We start from the raw sequence: 14,693 nt of genomic DNA on the forward strand, positions 1-14,693 counted from the left end.
AGTCCAGCTATTTAGGGTAGGTTAGAGCATCAAGTTAACGTGCCCTCTCTAACATAATTTTACAAACTTTTAGGTCAGGGAGATCCTGTTTAAATGCAAAAGCACTTTGTAATTGCAATTTGCAAAACAATGAGAGAAATATGCACAACATGGTTTGCTGATAAAGCAGAATTTTGTCAGAGTAGGACACTGTTTAGAGGTTTACCCTGGGGGCACCAGCTGTTTTCTGAAGTACTGCTAAATGACAGAAAAAGATACACTTACACACAATACACGCAAGGATAAAACCTGGAAACATTTAACTTGTAAATAATAGCACAGATACGAGAAATCTGTAAGTCCACAGATAGCACACTATGATAGAGAGATATTCACCGTCATATATGCCACTTTGTCAAGAAGGGAAATCTTCAGGAGGAAGGTATGAGACAGCAGTTAATTTATCCTGTATCAATAAACAGCAACCAAAGATGCTGACACTCAGTACTTGCCTTTTTATCCTTTATTTCCTATTATTTTTTTCTCCTAATATTGCAAACAGCAACTGGGGTTTTTTTGCAACAATGTGAACTACATTTAATACTTAGATTAAATGAAATCTGGGGGCAGAGAAGTATTAAATGTAGAGATGATACGGTTTTAACAGACTGCTGGCCTTTGTCATAAGTAAGCTATCAAACTTAGACCAAACAAAATCCATCAGGAGAACAGCAGCTTTGCCAGCAGCTGTTACAAAGGGAACAGGGAATAATTTTAAGTCAAGGCCAATAACTTCTGTTGGGATTAGACAAATTCACAGATGGTGGAACCAGCAGTAGCTATGAAAAACAAGAGTCCACATCCAAACACTCAAAATATCTTTAATGAGAAAGGGAGGGTGAGCAGAAAGCAAGCCACTTGGACTTGTTTCTTTGCTTGGCCTCTGAGGTGTATCTGTTGTGGAAAGGAGGTTGCAGAAAAGGAAAGCAAGCCATGACAGCATATTAGCTACAGGCAGTATGTTGGACCCTCTTCTCCCATATCCCTCAAATATGTGGTACTAACGCTGTGAAAGGCATGCCATCCTAGATCCGAGGGCAAGGAGCCAGCAACTCAAAAGACAGAGGAAAAAATATGTACGTACCCAGGGAGGCAGAAAACATGACAAGGAAAAGGGAACAGCAATGACTTGCACCAAATTAAACAGAACCACTTGCCTCAACAGCCGTCTGGTCCGATACCATTTGTGAGTTTTGATCACATCAGCCAGGTCTCCAAGAGAGACAATTTATTTGTACAACATCAACAAATTATTCCAGGCTCCAGTTGTGTAATGCCTGGTAGAAAGCTGTAAGGAAAAGAAAACAGGAATGTATCTGGCCAATTATGCACTGAGGAGCATAGAGAAAGCAAACAAACAAAAAGCCTCTGAACCTGCAAGTGTCAACACGAACCCAAAAGACTGATAAGCTTGTTTTCATAACGTGGGGCTGTAGCGTGGTGAGCACAGGGAATGGGAGTGATTCCTACAGCGCCTGCTTGCAGGAGGTCAGTGCCTAGCATAGTGGTACAGTGCTCACCGCAAGCACGTGTGTGAAGGTAGAGCCACAGGGGTCCTGGCACTTGGATTTGTTTTCTCTTTTTTTTTTATCCACAGTGAAGCTCATGATGGCAGCCCATGGGAAGAGCCAATTACATGTCTGCCGATGGCTGCAGCAAAGCCTGTGAAATGCTGTGTCCCTTCGGCACCTCACCTCAAGGACTCCAGACGCCAGGTCAGAGAGTCTGAGGCTGAGCACACTGAGGAAAACCAGTGTGCACTGTCACAGGAGGAGACCACCACCTTCCGTACCTATCTCAAGGGCTGGAAAAAACCCAACCTGTTTTATTTTCTCTGTTTGTTCACCTGAGCACAGCTCAGCCCACTGCACCATGCAGGAGAAGCATGAGCACATCAGGACTGCTGCAGTGGAGCTGAGCATCAGCTCAAACGGTAACAGGACTGGTTCAAAACGCCAGCTTTGAAGAGACCTGCAATACAAGGTACAGCTCTGGGGGTGAAACGAGAAAGACTTTAGAGAAGCATCTTTTTGCTATCTTTTTGCTGCTCCTGATGAAATGAAGTGTTACTGCCCACTGAGACTCTCTCTCTGTTGTGCTCTTCAAATACAATTATTACTCCACCCTCAGCAGACTTTTGTCTTGTCTCTGGCAAGACCAGGGGCTGCTTTGCATGCTGTATCTGATCTTACATTGCCACACAACCCACAGGAATAGATCTTGTCAGACCTCGACAGCCCATATAGGACGGACCAGAACTATAAAAAGCCAGTGCATTCCCCACCTCAGAGCACAGGGGAAGCCTGGAGGCTTTCCTGCAGCAGGAGAGCGCACGCTGCCAACTGTTTTCTACATTGGTTCTTTTCACACTTTCCAGTCACTCACCTCACCCTCTGTAAATACCTGCAGGGTCAAAACACTGTCCTCAGGAGTTGGAGGAGTGACCTGGACAAGTGACACAGCCAATCCAAAGCCCTTTCTTTAGAAGGAGTTGCCCCCAGCACAATCTTTTGCTCATTCAGTCTTCTTTCTCCTTCCAGCAAAATCTGCCAGAACTGACTACTTCCAATTCATTTTTTTCCTTCCTCTTCTTCTTCATTTTATTTTGTGTGTTGTCCCAGCCTCCCCTTTCAGAGGTGACTCCCTGGGGAAATTCATATCCCTTGTACTTTTTACTCTGTGCGCATAATAGAACATTATCTGCATAATTTATCTTTCACTACATGTTGTCTTCCTTCTGGCTAAGTGTTTTTCTAAAATAAATATATATCCTCTTCGTGTACACTGAGAAAAAGAACCAACATGCCTGTCCTATGTGAGAACTCCGTAACACCCAAAACCTGAACCACCAAGAATACGTTCGCTCGGTGCTTTAGCTCAAGCACAGCTGTGGAGCTGATCTTCCTCTTGCCTCCTCTCTCTGTATTTTTCAGCGTTCCATTCTTTCTGTAGATCTAATGAAACCCCCACGAGGCTGAATCCAGATAAAATTTGGAACTGAAATGCAACCTACAAAACAAGGGAATTCAATGAGATAAGACAAAAAGCCCTTTGCCTTTAATGCCTTTTATCACACCTCTGAATGGCAGGGCGTGAAATAACGGCAGACCTATGGGACTGGGAAGGGTAGGAGCACTGGTCATGGGCTAAGTAGCATGACCATAACATCCAGACCACATGTGGCAGAGATGTTGTTCCCGTACCTGCTTTCCAGAAGCACAGCTGTCAGCTAGTACTCGTTACAGCTCACAGCATGCCGGGGAGCTGACCAAGCATTTGACTATGTCTTGAAGTTAAATGTGCTGGGGCTGTTGTGGTCCAGTCAACACAATCTTCACTCAGCTTCTCTTATGTTCCTTTGAGCATGAGGACAGCATAGTGCTTTTCTGATGTTGCTGGGATTTCCAGGTATTCATAGCTGTGAGCTAGAAAATTTGAGAGAAAAATACAACAAAATAGTTTCTTTTCTATTGCAGCCTGAAGTTTCATAGCAAATCTGAATCACAGCATATCAGGGTGAAAACATGTCCTGAATACTGGGGGAGCTAAAAATCCTCCCTCTTCATTTTACCATGTGACTACATCTATGCAATTGAAAGGGAATTTCATGTTTCCATGTTTCTTCCCATTTGCCTTCATATTGATTTTGAAAGTGCCCCAGTTTTTCTCCTTAGCACAACACTACTATGGTCCCTGGTTTGTACCATCCTTCCAATTTATCATCAGGTTCAGAGCCCAAGGTTAGAAGGTACTGTGAGGACTGAGTTGTCCATTTGCAATAAAAGGCAAATCCACGAAAAAGGTTTGGAGTTTCCTCTCAGTCCCCTCACACTTCTACTTCCTACAGATATCTTTGGATGAGCCGAATTGTCCTTGGAGATTCTAGATCTCTCCAAGGGCCACTGATGGGCTCAGTTCCTATGTACACACATGTCTGGTACCACTTCAGAAAACTGAGGGTCTCCTGCCTGACTTCTGAAAGTGCTGGGTCTCCAGAAAGCTCAATGTGGATGTCTCAGATACTCCTGGGAATCCATAGTAGCATTAGAAGCGTAGGCACCTGAATCTCTCCCTAGATTAATCTCTCCCTAGATTCAGACCTCTCTTTGTGATAGCTATGGTTGCATTGAGTGAATCTCAGGCCATGAGGCTTTTTTTAGAGGGCCACACCAGCAGGTTTGTGCCGAACCAAGAGACTCTGACTAGATGCAGGGCTGGAAGCCCTCCAGATGCTCTGCTGTCCCATCCATAGTGTCCCCATTTATGTATTTTACAGAGCCCCCTTTCTGATTTCCTTAGATGAATTTAATTTTCTTAGGAGAAGAAAGGCAATGTGAAGTTAGCTTCACTAACTCTGTATTAATCTCCTGGTGCACTGTCACAAGACTAATGGCCTAGTTTAAAAAGCATCACTGTCAGGGGGTCCTTTTTTAATAGGATTCCCACAGTGCAATAAGAGGCAACCCTTGTATCTAAAAAATGACGATATGGGAGGAGAGACTTCAATCTCAACAGATTAAATTTGGATTTTATTGAAGACCTTTAGAGCTAGGAACCTGTCATCTGTTGGAGTCAGCTGCAAAGCCCCAAAAATAGGAAATAAAAAGTCTGTCTCCTCTCTTCTTTGATAGCAATGCAAAGCTTTTCTGTGAATTTTTATGTTTCAGCAGAAAAGGTCAATCCAGACTCAAAAGCTATGGAAAACTGACCTGTTTTCATTACAGGTTCTTTGATAATCTCTGAGCCTTTGAGGCTCCTACCCAGGGAAGTGAACACAGAGAGGCAAACATGAAGCAGAGCTTGCACATGGCCACAGTGTGGGGGAGAAGCAAGTATAGTTTAACCCAAAACACACCAAAACTTTTCAAAGCTTCCCATCTCCCCTCAGCATCAGCTGTTCCTTTACAAACCTTCCTCTGAAGTCAAAGGCCACAGTCAGGGAAAGACTTCTCAGAGGAAAGAAGTTTCATCTCTGTCCTTGTTTTACCATATCCACTGTTCTCCCTTAATAACAAAGTTCCTACCTCATGTGCTCATCAGAGCTAAGACAACAGTGTAAAACATGATCCTCTGCCATCAGGGCTACTGTGAGGACTTAAACGTTGCTTGTTCTTTCTCACCATTTCTGTGGCTGTCTCATTATCACATTTATGCCAGCTTCAGAGGGGGTTCCAGCACAGGTGGCCTTCAGGCAGGTGAAGTCACACTGACCTCTCTTCTTTCATTTTCTCTGCGTTTGGGTGATAGTCTGTTGCCAGCAACAGGAGGAAGCTGTCCCTATGCTGTATCAGCACAGAAATAATTCTCCTAGCCTGGATTTCCTTCAAAGAACTTGAAAGAATCTCCAAAAGAAAGTTGCAACAGGAAAAGATGAGAGAAGTGGTCAGCGGCCTCCCATTTGCTCAACTGGAAGCACACATCCAGTATCAGCCATCTCGTTGTCTCTTAGGGGACACAAATATCACAAATCCGCTTCCACACACTCTAATTTCAAAGTCAGGATCTGGGAGACTAGGTAATCATAGTGTAACGCTGATTCCTTGGGAACAGCTATCAGCACCCACTCAAATGTCAACACTCAAAGTAAAGACTGATGTAAGTATGGTCTCTTTATCAGTACTAGCTGTCCTAGAGATTTAATGATTTGAAGAAAGAACCCGAGTTGTAATAAAACTTAATAGCATCATCTGAAAGGCATTAGGTAAGTCTTGCCACAGGAAGAAAATAATTTCCCACCAATTTCTGTCTTAGTTTAAATCATCTTCATACGAGTATATGGTGATGATGGGAATATATCATGAGCTATAATTGAAGATAACCGATTTCTCTCCCTCAGCCTGTATCAGTAAAAGCTCAAGTTTCATGAAGTTTGGGGCACTGGACCTCAGAATAAGAAATGGAACAACTGCAGAAATTCCAAAGAAGAGAAATGTGAACCGTCAAAAATCAAAGACTATGATCCGTAAGGGAGCAACAAGGGATCTGTTGGTTCAGACTGAGAAGGAAAGAAAGTGGAGAGAGCATAAGAGCCATCAATTTTATAAAGGCTATTGGAAAGAGAAAGGAAATAATCTGTTTGCCGTGGCCAGGATGGCTAGCACAAGAAATAATGGGCTTGAGTGGCAGCAAGAGATGAGTCAGACATCAGGAAAAGCTTCCCAGCAGTGGGGGGAGTAGGGGGCCAGAATGGATCGCCTGGGGTGTGGTACAGTCTCACTGATGGAGTTTTTTAAAGAACAAACATTCCTCAGAAATTATATATACAGATAGCTGATCCTTGCTAAAGGAGGGGGGGAATAGATAAAGAAGCCTCTCTTCAAACCCTTTCCTCCCCCCTGTTTCTTCTCTCATCCTATAAATCTAGTAAAGAGACCTCAGCGCACACAAAATCCCAAGGATGTGGCCAAAGGCATCTATAACAAAGCCTCCTGCGGTGAAATTGCGGAGTCCATATAAACTCCTGCACAAGCCAGAGGGCTGCCTAGACCAACCTGCAGCATGTTGTACCCAGATGGCAGGTGAACCCCTGCCATGTTGTTTTACACTGTGTTTAAACAACGGCCCAGCTTCCAGTAACCCAGTTAGTTTCACTGATACCTCCAGAACTACCTGCATGGTGAAGATTAGGTGTGTCCTGGCTAAACCAGAATCTAACTACAGCGCCCTGTCCCAGACCACTGAAATACGCTCCTCTGCCAACACAAAACTTGACAGTACAGAAGTTTCTATATCCTGGAGTAGCTTCATAACCTAACGCACAAGGGAACAGTCCTGCCATTATCAGATAAGGGCCCTAAATGAGAAAGGCAACGTTCTCAAGGTCCAGTGCCTGTGCCCCTTTGATTACTGCAGTATAAATATATTATTGTTTGTCAGACCGATCTTCCTCAGTCTGTTTCTTCATATCAGTGGTAGAGATAGGAGCTCTCTGGGGTCCTCTGAATGTAATTACTTTCGGCATGGGGGAAGAGATTTCTTTTCATTCAAGGGTGCTGTCGTCTGCAGCCTTAATTTAGCCACTTTTATCTATATTATGAGGAATGTGGATTCTACTATGAGTTGTGCCAAGCACATCTTGAGAGTGAACTTCTTGCAACTTATGCTTCCCCCTACAAAGGGGAAATGAGGTTTGCTTTGCCTGCTTGCCAGAAGGCAGGAGGTCCCTATGGAGTACACCCCGAGGTTTCTTGCACCAGTCACTGTGTGTCACCCTTGCTTTGCCCACTTACACTGCATGAGCATTTTTCTACTTTGCAATGGTGCTTAGGACCCCAAAACCAATTGGTGGTCGTATCAGTGTTCCAGAAACATCTGATTATATTCCTTTGCAAGGGAAATGTTTTCCCCATGCCTGCTAGGGGAATTCTCCTGTGTCTTGAAGTGCAAAGTGCCATTGTTTTTCTACAAGTGTTTCCTTGGAACTTGTCCTGTAAGAAGCCAGGACCTGCCACACACCCTGAAGTACTCATGAGACCTCTGCTGTGGAAACAGGACAGCTGGTGATCCAGGTTTCACCGTTCAGTACATGAAAGGGAATATTGCACAAGGAAGTACCAGGAAGCCAGTGGCTCTAAATATTTACAGAGTTGTGTGCTTACCCCCCCAGATAGATTCCACAGGACTGTATTTAAGGTCATAGACTTGCCACACTAATATTGGAATGAATTCTCCTTTTTACTTCATTGAAAGCCTCAGGCAAGAGAGATCAAGTTTAACCTTAGCATCATTCTGTTTCAAACAGTGTATAGTAATGCTGAATGAGCTGGAAGGAGAGGTATATATTTTATTTATTTATTTGTGTGGTATTATCAAATTTGAGGTCCAAAGACTGAAATCCTACTCTTCGCAGTACTGTGTGCACATTGGTTAATATAGATTTTCCTCTGGGAGAAAAAACACGTTGAGATATGCTATGTGGTGAAAGTAAATATTATCACGTGCAAAGCAGCAAGGAGGGGAATGAGAGAAAGAAAAGAGAGAAATGAAATTATATATCCAAGGACACTCAGGAAACCCATGTCACAGCAGGGAACTGGATTCACATTTGTTCTGTTCCAGCTAAACCTTTTCTACAAGCAGCCTCCCTCAATCTGTGGTCAAAACCCCAAAGAGGGAAAAGAGAAACAAGAAGAAGAAATACTGCAGGAACTTTAACCCCACTATTGAGTACTTTTCATGGTGTGCAGGTAGTTATGCTTAGTCTTCAATAATGTATGACAGAAAGTAATGCAATTTAAATCAGGAGAGGCAGACAGCAGGGTAGGGGAGGTAGAGGTGAGTGCTGAAGCGCACAAGCTGAAGGAGATAATATTGTAAGAAAAAAAGCTGTGAGCAATAATAACAGCTTTTCTTAACAGAACTTAACTAGGTTAGAGTGACCTCTGAGAGGTGCCAGAATTTTAACAGCCAAATTCTAATGTGAAGGATTATGGATATTTCTGTATAAATTGCCCTTGTTTTACATAGACCATTTTGCTGAGCACAATGTTAATTTTGCAGCTCCGCTGGAGCAGCAGCTTATAAGAAGATAAACAGAAAATGATGCCTTTAGCGGCTGACGGATACCTTGGCTAAGAGGGATGATGAAACTATTTACATGAAGATATTAAAGGCTCGAAGGGTGCACCAGTTCTTTTAGCAGCACTGCTCTGAATGGGGTGGGGGAAGGTGGCAATAGATGGGAAAGGACGTATTGTCTTTTCTCTGATTTGTAGCTAAGAGAAGACTTTTCTTTTTCAGCTGCATGTTCTTCTCCGAATTTCCTTTCTTGTGTAATTCTGCAGCACTGACTATTGACTGAATTCTTCGCATTTGAGGTGAAATCTGGGGTGTGATCTATGATGCTGACAGAGCAAGGAAGGGGAAACTGAAGAGAGCTAAGGCTTAACATGTTCTGGGAACATAAGCCCAATTGCACTGTGGTGGCTGAAACAGGGTGAACTCATAACTCCCCACGTTTCCAACCCCTGAATCTGTGGGCTTCTTTACCCTTGTGTTTCATCCAGCCTCAGCAAAGATGATGAGGGTAGAGAAAAGGGTAAAAGGAAAGGGACATCAGGATCATGAGGTTCAAGCCTGATCCCAAGCCTGTGTCAGGACATGCACTGTCACGGGACCTAGGCCAGTCCTGAGCTGAGCGATGTACCCACTTAAGGCACAGCAGGCAGGATAGGAAGAGAAAATTGGAGTCAGAAAGCAGCGACTTCCCAAAGCACTACCCTCAAAAACTCTGCAGCCGTATCTCAACAAACTTAGGATTCAGGCTGCATCAGCCAAAGCACAGGGATAAGTGAGCAAGCAGGGCAGCTGCTTAGGACCAACCACTGGGATGTGAAGGCGGAGGAAGGAAGAGGTAATCCTTCGTGCCTGGCACAGCGCATGTCCTCCTGCCTCCCCAGCCCAAGTAGGTATAACTCCAAGGTGACCCAGCCACTAACTTTCTCCTTGACTGGTCAACTCCACTTGCCCTAAGTCCAGGTTTTAATGACCTAAAAACGTGTATATCTAAGAATTAATCATAACAAAACATTTTTTTATTTTCAGCCATCTATTTTCCTCTCTTTATACTTGCCTACCATTAGCTCTTCTTAAAAGTGAGACAAGTGACTGGCATTCATTCCAATCAAAAGTTTTGGGTTTTTTCCAAAGGGATAGTACTGTGGTGGCCACACTTGAATAGCACCAACAGATCTACCTGCCTACAAGGATAGAGCTGAATTCAGTGGATAGCAGCAAGGTAATATTAGCTCAGGTACAACCCCTCAGAACTCCACCTGGCCACGGTCATAAATTGCTGCCTCCATCACAACTTTGCCAATACCATTTCCATGCTGGCTGCACAGCAGCTTTATTGTAGTATAACGCGCATTTCACAGGAGTGCAGCAGGAATGACAGAATGGGGTTAGGACGCTAGAAAAGCCACATTATTTTTTCATCCTAGGAGTTGCAAAAGGAGGTAGAAAAGAGAAGGGCAAAGACACGAAAGGCTCAGCTCTAGGCTGCTGCTGCAACAGAGTGAAGAGAAGGAAAGACAGAAAAGGGCTGTGCTCACTCATCCACTCTAAATGTAGGAAAGTTTTTCGGAGACATTTCCCACTAGTCTTTCACTTATTATGCATCAAGGGCAGAGCTGTCTCCATTTTATTGCGCTCTGTCATTCAGAGCTGGGCTAATCATTGCTGCTGCGAATGGAGACAGCCAGCTGGGAATCTGCCTTTTCAAGTGTCCCCCATGTTTCTTATACACATGCCACTGCCCTGACTCAAGCTGTGTCTGGTGACTTTAGCAAAACTGTCTTTGCATACAAAGATCTAAAGGATACAGTGAAAAAAAGACAGGTATAGATGACAAAGGAATGAAAGAACAATTCTGCAATGTCCTGAGCTTGAGTTAAGGTATCTAGAAGTAACCTTGGCTTTGATATCCTCAGCACAACTTCAGTAACAGTGTGTAAGGAGCTCTGGGTAGAGATTGCCAGGCCAAGGAGACCACCCAGTGCCACACAGCCCTACGAGGACACAGCGGGTTGGGTTGGGTTGGAAGCAGCAAAGCCACCTTCACTTCCCCCAAGCCCAGTTCAGCAAGGTCTGCTCTCACCACTACAGCTGTTGAGACAGATCTGGGGGTAAATTTTAAATGTGGAATTTTTCAGACTGCTAGGAAGGAAGATGGGTTAGATGTCAAGTCCTGGAAAATGTTGAGCAGCCATCTGATATATTTTATCTACCCAAGCGGCAATGTCAGAGAAGAGTCTGAGGCCATCATCCTCCCATCCTTGACTTTTCCAGGCAAGGAATAAAGCCTGTTGTAAAAAATAATGCGTATTTACGTTTCCAAAGAAATAAAGATAAAAATACAGACGAACTTCTTCAAGGGGAAGAGCACACCTTAGGGTTTAATTCATAGAAAGACTTTATAATTGCACAGAGGTTGATATTTGTGCTAGTCACTTGAGGGAGACAAAGAGCCACACTGAGTTTGCCTGGATTTTGTATGGTCAGCCTTCAAGGCAGAGAACCATAAAACCCTTATGGTCAGTGCAAGGTCTGGAGATATCTGTTAGCTTCTGGGTGCAAAAGAATGAATAATGAGATGGGAAAATCTACAGGGAAATAGGGAATTAATCAGAACTTGAAAGATCTCACAAGGCATTTCAGGAAGACTACCAAATGTGAGATAGCTGGTCAGCACAGCTTCAGACAATGTAGACAACAGCAAGGTTTGGGATAATTTATCTGAAAGGATCTAAACTCACTGTAATATCTCATGAGGGAAAGAAGGCCTGAGAACACAAAGGTCATTTCAATCAGCTCAGCATGATCAAACACTCTGATGCATCTGCTCAAAACATCTGTGGTGTTTAAACACTGCTCCAGAGTCAAAATATTGAGAAACAGAAAATACCAATGTGCTGTGCAGTAAAGAAACCACAAGTAATTTCCTTGGTGAGTGCTGTGATCAGATCTGTGTCATAAACCCAAGAGGAAATGGTAAAAAATTAACATAATTTCAAAAAAAAGATTGTAAGAATAATAAAGATTTTTCTCCATGGAGAAAAGCTAGAAATATTATGGCTATTGAATAGAAATCAGAAAGATGAATGAGATGGTACAGCACAGGCGTGGTGACGAACATGAAATATCATATTTGGCACTTCAGCTTTTTCACTGACATTTGAGAAAGCAGTTTGGGACAATCTGCACAATTAAAACAGAAATTACTCAGAAGACCTATAAAGAACAGACTTTTAAGTTTTTAAGCAAAAATAACCACTGGAACTCTGCGCTGTGTGATACAACCGAAGCATCCAGCTATCGCTTTCTGTAACCTAAAAAAGATATTTAATATAAGCAGCACACGTGATTCCTAACACAAGAGATGCCAGAACATTTTTATTTTATTGGATGATATTGCCTTTTTTTTTTTTTTTTTTTTTTTTTGCAAGTTTCCTTCCTCTCTTTGTAAAGATGAAGTTTGGTTCGGTAACTCACAGCCACACAAAAGATCTTGGTGGAAGGTTTCATGTGAAAGAGCTGAACCACCTCTCAGCTCGGTTTCCCTCTGGAAATACCACCTCTCACCCTCAGGACTACAGAGGGAGCCTTTCTCTTGCCATTGATTAGCTTCACCATCTAAATTAGTTAGCTAACACCCAGTGCTGTGAATGCTCCCAGAAAGAAGTGAACACATTAGATGAACTTCATTCAGCCATTAAATCGGGAGGTATCTACCTCTTTCTTAGGGGTCACAAATGAGATCAATTTACCACAAACCTCTAGGGATTCTGCAGTACCAAGGTAGAGGTAGGTAAATGTTTCAGCTCTCCAGAAGTTGCTGGTCTGTTTATCACTGCAGTTTCAATGCACTTACGTGAACCAAAAATAGTTTAGCAGTTCAATAGAGCAAGACAGTCACTGTATCCATGCTGGACTGGACATGTGTGTGTTAGCTGCGTCACTGACCATAATGATGTCCTTAGGTATGAGTGCAGTATTCGTATGTTCTTCCAGCTGACATTTTATTGTAATTCTACATTAATAAAAGTACAACTGAAACATCAGTGCAGAATCCAGCTCAGCCTAATCCACTGAAGCTGAAGAAATACTGTGAAAGTCCTTCTGATACTGTGGGTTGGAGCTGGGTCAAACAGACCTGTACATCAAAGGGTTAGCACCCAATTGCACTGTCCTCTGTTACTGCAGGCAGGCAGTCCTTGAAATGATGACAAATTGGCTTGGAAATGCTGTGATGCACCTGGATGATTTTAGAAAAGTAAAAGCCTGGGGGATTCCCCTTTTCAACTGAAATGGGAAATACATTTTTATAAAAAACAGTCACGCTACTTTTCTTTTTTCATCACAGAGGTGTCTTTGGTGACAATGAAAGCGAAACATGCACAGTCCCGGGGACAGGCAGTGTCCCATAGCCAGACAATAATCAAACTGGTCTCCTGAGAGTTTAGCCAGTGGCTTCAGTGCAACGCCATAGCCAGTTTTCATCCTTTCCTTACCTCAGTCAATCCCCTCATTACCTGCGAATAGACTTGAGCTTGGTTACATTATTTTGCAAGCTCTTGGACAATCAAATAAGCAGAGATACACCATAGCCTTAAGAGTTTTCCCTGTGGCTGGTTGGGATTAGCAACTAGAGAGGAAAGAGCAAGTAAATACTAAACCAGATGATAAATTCCATATCTCACTCCTAGACATGCTAAGGAAGCATCCATTTCTTAGCTGCCACAGATCACCTTGTCCCTCAAGCAAACATACCATTTTATTTCCTAACAGAGGCATTAGTTACTTAAGGCAAATATGGGGATCAATACCAGCAAGCCTGGGAGTTCTAATACAACACTGACTGTATAACCAGGTTGTTAGCCTAGTACTCTCTCTAAATCAAGGAACAGCTCCTAGGCTTAAAATTCAAATATCCTCCTGCCCAGGTGAGTCACAACCAGAGAGGCAGCACTGGATATTTCACAGTTACTTCAAACTTTATGAAGAGTGAACAACATCCATTAACGTTTGATTTCATTGGCTCTTCTTTAGCCATATAAGACCAAAACACACTCCAATACAGAGCTGGTTTCCTCTCAGAAGCTGGTCCTCTCCCTCTCTCCACAGTACTGGATTGAGAAAAACTGCCCACAAAGTAGTATGAAGTCCCGGGCTTGCCCCCACCCACATTATTGACTTGTTTCCAACCTCTACTGCAGAAGTGCAAAACCTTCTCCTTTAGGAGAGTTACACTGGAGAAGGAGAGACTTCCCCTCTTCTCTGGAAGAGACTTCTGAACATCTAACAGGATTTATAAAGATCCACGGATACACTTACCAGGAGATGGCTTGAGGAAGGCAATAGAGACTCAGATCCCAATGAAGTCTCAACTTAGAGTTCTTTGTTCTTAGCGACAGACTCTTCACATTCATGTTTTCTGTTTTATTCATGCTGGAGACAACTTTGGAGACCACCACTCACTCATCTTTCCCCATCCCTTAGTGATAATTCACTGGGGGCCTTGACTAATGTTTTTAAAAAAAATTGCAGAATGGGAGCAGCACAAAGTCAGCTGTGACATGTGGTCCTTGGGGAGAGTTAGTCAGGAGCTGCCTGGAGAGGCTCTTTCAAGTTTGCCGAGTCTCTGAGCATAACAAGATACAGAAGAGAAGGACAGCAGTGCAAGGCCACAGGGCTCCCTACAATCTGCTGAGCCTGGGAGAAGGAAGGGCATGTTCCTTCGCTGCCTTATGGACGCCTATCCTCTAGCGCTGGTAAAGCACTTCTGGAGCCCTACAGGGAGGTAGTGTTTTCCCTCACTGTTTCACCTCCAGCCTCTGCCCCAGAGTGTGAGCACACATGAAATACAATTTGTCAAGAACAAGCTTCTTGGGTTGATCATGCTTCTAAGATCTCACCTTTCTTTTCTTACTTAGATAAAATGCTTCCACACAGATGCCTTCACTTAACTGATGGAGCTGAACCTCTCCTCTGCTCCTGTGGCATCAGGTGAGTAATGAACTGCACTCCCTCGCCAGGCAAAGTAACCACCTCAGGAAACTCTAATCAGACACAGGAAAGCTCAAGAGGATAAAAACAGGTGTGAAAAAATATATGCAATGTGCACAATTTCGGCCACTCCTGAGGCAGGGATTGCT

General features: G+C 43.4%; 1 long non-coding RNA gene across 5 annotated transcripts in view; it reads right to left on the reverse strand.

Moving 5' to 3' along the window:
* Nucleotides 1-1,197: 1,197 nt before the first annotated feature.
* The window catches only part of LOC114010586 (uncharacterized), a 196,695-nt gene continuing 183,199 nt past the window's right edge, over nt 1,198-14,693 (reverse strand). For 4 of the 5 annotated variants that reach the window (XR_008748489.1, XR_003552066.2, XR_008748488.1 and 1 more), the window contains 2 exons: nt 3,243-3,464; nt 1,198-3,048 (listed from right to left, as the gene is read on the reverse strand). This is a non-coding gene — a long non-coding RNA (uncharacterized LOC114010586). The remainder of the gene's footprint in view (nt 3,049-3,242; nt 3,465-14,693) is intronic. The other variant, XR_008748487.1, reaches the window with a different exon arrangement.

The sequence above is a fragment of the Falco peregrinus genome, chromosome 8 (assembly GCF_023634155.1).
Source record: "Falco peregrinus isolate bFalPer1 chromosome 8, bFalPer1.pri, whole genome shotgun sequence".
In the NCBI taxonomy this organism is placed as follows: domain Eukaryota; kingdom Metazoa; phylum Chordata; class Aves; order Falconiformes; family Falconidae; genus Falco; species Falco peregrinus.